Genomic DNA, 4,187 nt, shown 5'->3' with positions numbered 1-4,187 from the left:
TCTCTCTCTCTCTCTCTCTCTTTCTCTCTCTCTCTCTCTATTTCTCTCTTTCGCTCTCTTTCTCTCTGTCTCTCTCTTTATGGTATTTTCTTTTTTTCCCTTCTTTCTTCGTCTTCTGTTTCTTCTCCTTCGCCTAATTTTGTTTCTTTTCTTATTTTTTTCTTATAATTTTCCAACGCCTAAGTTTAACTCTTTCTTTTTTTTTTACTTTTTTGTTATTCTTCCTGTTCTTCTCCTTCGCTTAAATTTAATCCCTTTCTTATCTTTTCATTTTTTTCGTCTTCCAGTTTTTCTCATTCGCCTAATTTCAATTCTTTATTTGTCTGTTGTTCTCATTATCGTTATTATTATTGTCGTTATTATTATCCTTCGTCAAACTTCATTACTTTATCTTCTTTGTTCTTCTTTATTTTTCTTTCGCTTATTTTGAATCCTTTTTTTTCTCCATCTTCTTCTCCTAATTCTGTTTTTCAAAATATTTTCTTTTTATTCTTCTTATCCTTCATCTAATTTCAATCCTTTTGTATATTTTAAATTTCTTCTTCTTTGCCTAATCATAATTCTTTTATCTTTTCATTTTTCTTCGTCTTCCACTTCTTCTCCGGCTAATTTCAATCCTTTTTTTTCCTGTTTTTCTTCTTCTTCTGTTTCAACATCTTCTTAGCCTAACTTCATGTTTTTTCATCTTTTTTTTCTTGTTTCTTTCTTTTTCCTTCTTCTTCTTCTTCCTCTTATTATTATTATTCTTCATCTTCTTCTTCTTCTTCTTCTTAATCATCTTCTTTTTCTTTTTTCTTTTTCTTTTTTTTCTTCTTCTTTTTCTTCATCCTCCTCTTCATCATCATCATCTTCTTCTTCTTCTTCTTCATCATCTTCTTCTTCTTCTTCTTCTTCATCTTCTTCTTCATCATCTTCTTCTTCTTCTTCTTCTTCCTTTTCTTTTCTTCTTCTTCTTCTTCATCATCATCATCATCATCATCATCATCATCATCATCATCATCATCATCATCATCATCATCATCATCATCATCATCATCATCATCATCATCATCTTATTATTATTATTATTATTATTATTATTATTATTATCATTATTATTATTATCATTATTATTAGTATTGTTATTATCATTATCATTATTATTATTATTATTATTCATTTTCTTATTCTTCTTCCTTGAGTTCGTGACGAGGTAGGAACCAGCTGATCGAGGGATTACAAAGGAGGATTAGGGTCTGTATGGACGCCCTTGATCAAGAGAGGGGCGAGGAGGGGGAAGGGGGAAGGGGAAGGAAATAATTATCCTAATTTACTTTTATCCCCTCTTCCGTTTCCTCTCTCTATTTACTTCTCTCTTTCCCTCTACTTTTTTTTTTCTTTCTTTGGTTTTCTCTGGTTGTGTGTCTTTTTTTTTCTTTTTCTTTCTTTCTTTCCCCCTCTCTCTCTATTTTCTTTTCCTTCTCTCTTTTCTCTCTCTCTCTCTCTCTCTCTCTCTCTCTCTCTCTCTCTCTCTCTCTCTCTCTCTCTCTCTCTCTCTCTCTCTTTCTCTCAGTGTGTCTATCTGTTTTCTCATCAAATATTTACTCTCTTTTTTATCTATCTAACATTTTCTCTCCTGTTTATCTAGACAAATATTTAGTCTCCAATTTATCGCATTACATTTTTACTCTCTTGTTTATCTAATCAAACATTTTCTCCCCCATTCATCCCATTAAGTATTTACTTCCCTGTTAATCTAATCTAATATTTAATCCCCATTTTATCGCATTACATTTTTACTCCCTTATTTATTTAATCAAATATTTACTCTCTGTTTATCTTATCAAATATTTTCTCTCCCGTTTATCTAACCAAATATTCACTTTCCTATTTATCTAATCAAATATTTACTCTCTTGTTTACCTTATCAAATTTTTACTCTCTTTGTTTATCTTATCAAATATTTTCCCTCCCGTTTATCTAACCCAATATTCACTTCCCTGTTTATCTAATCAAATATTTACTCTCTAGTTTATCGCATTACATTTTTACTCTCATGTTTATCTAATCAAATATTTACTCTCTTGTTTATCTAATCAAATATTTCCTCTCGTGTTTATCTTATCAAATATTTTCCCTCCCGTTTATCTAACCAAATATTCACTTCCCTGTTTATCTAACCAAATTTTTACTCTCTTGTTTATCTAATAAAAATTTTCTTTGTTTATCTAATCAAATATTTACTCTCTCTGTTTATCTTATCAAATATTTTCCCTCCCGTTTATCTAACCAAATATTCACTTCCCTATTTATCTAACCAAATTTTTACTCTCCAAGATCAGACGAGAGGTATTAAATTTATTCTCACGAGCAAAAATCCGTAAAATCATCCTTGGGAAACCGGAACGAGATCTCCACGATTTCCCTCTGACCTTCTCGCCGTCAGGATTAAACATTGATTCAATAAGCTTGTTGTCTATGGCTTTGGAAACCTAGGTCGAGTGGAGGATAAGAATAGGAAGAGAGAAAGATAAAATAGGAGGATAAGAATAAAAATGAGGATGATAAGATAGGAAGATAAAACAGGAAGTTAGAATAAGAATGAACATGATAAGATAGGAAGATAAAACAGGAAGATAAGAATAAGAAGATAGAAAGATAAAACAGGAGGATAAGAATAAGAATGAGGATGATAAGATAGAAAGATAAAATAGGAAGATAAGAAGTAGATAGAAAGATAAAACAGGAGGATAAGAATAAGAATGAGGATGATAAAATAGGAAGATAAAACAGGAAAATAAGAATAAGAATGTACATGATAAGATAGTAAGATATGAATGATGTGAAAGGAAGATAAGAATAAAAGGAAAATATGATGGGGAGATAAGAATAATTTGAAATGATAGAGAATAAGAAGAGAATAATAAAATGGGAAGATTAGAAAAAATACAAGAATGGTATGTTAGGAAAATATGAATAAGATTGAAATAATGCGATAGGGAGATAAGAATAAGAAAGACAAGATAAGAGGAAAATAAAAAGACAAGAATATGATAGGATAATAAGAATAAGAATGATGAAAATAATATGAATAAGAATAAGAATAATAAGATAGGCAGGTAAGAATAAGATAAAGATAGTAACATGATAAGATAAGAAAAGAAAAAGAAAAAGAATTGGAATGATGTGATAAAAAGATAAGAAAAAATCATGAGAGATAAACATAAGAGGGAGATGAGAATAATGGTAAGATAATAATAATAATAATAATAATAATAATAATAATAATAATAACAATAATAGGAATAATACGTGTTTGTGGTGCATGATACATGTCATAGATTTAATTCAGATCACAAAGGATTATGAATGGAAGGAAAAGGAGGAGATGATAGAAGAAATAGATGAATAAGCATAGTGATGATAACAGTATTGGTAGTACTAGGTATATTGATAATGATGATGGTGATGATAATGATAATGGTAATACAATAGTGTTTGATAGTATTAATAGTATTGATAATGATAACGACAATGATAATAGTAATAACAACAGCAATAATGATAATAAGAATGATAATGATAATGATGATGATAATGATGATAGTAGTAATAATGATAATAGTAATAAAAGTAATAATGGCAATAATGATAATAGTAATGGTAATGATAATGACAATAATAATAATAATAATGATAATGATAATAATGATAATAACAATATGATGTAATGATAATGCTGAGGGTGATTATCATAGTAATGATAACAATAATAGTAATGATAATGATAATGATAATGATATGAAGAAACGGAATAGTAATAATAATCATACTCATAATTATAACAAAAGCAGTTATAATTATAATAACAATGGAAATAATAACAAAAGTAATGATAACAATATCAATTATATCAATTATATCTATGATTTTATTATCTTGATAGTTCTTATTAGCAATAAAGATAAAACAACAATACCAAAAATAGGACGATAAAGAAGAAGACGAAAAAATGATTAAACAGGAAAAACAAAAGCAAAAAATAGAAAAGATAGAGAGATAGAAACCCTTAGAAAAAAAACATAAAAAAGACCAAACATAAAACAATAGATGACATAATCTATGATTCCAAAACCCCAAAGGCAATTGGATTCCCCTTGCTGGTCTTTTGAGATACGGAATAAAGGGGATTGAATTCGCTATATTTA

The sequence above is a fragment of the Penaeus vannamei genome, chromosome 8, assembly GCF_042767895.1.
Source record: "Penaeus vannamei isolate JL-2024 chromosome 8, ASM4276789v1, whole genome shotgun sequence".
Lineage (NCBI taxonomy): Eukaryota > Metazoa > Arthropoda > Malacostraca > Decapoda > Penaeidae > Penaeus > Penaeus vannamei.
Note: the sequence above shows the minus strand (reverse complement) of the source record.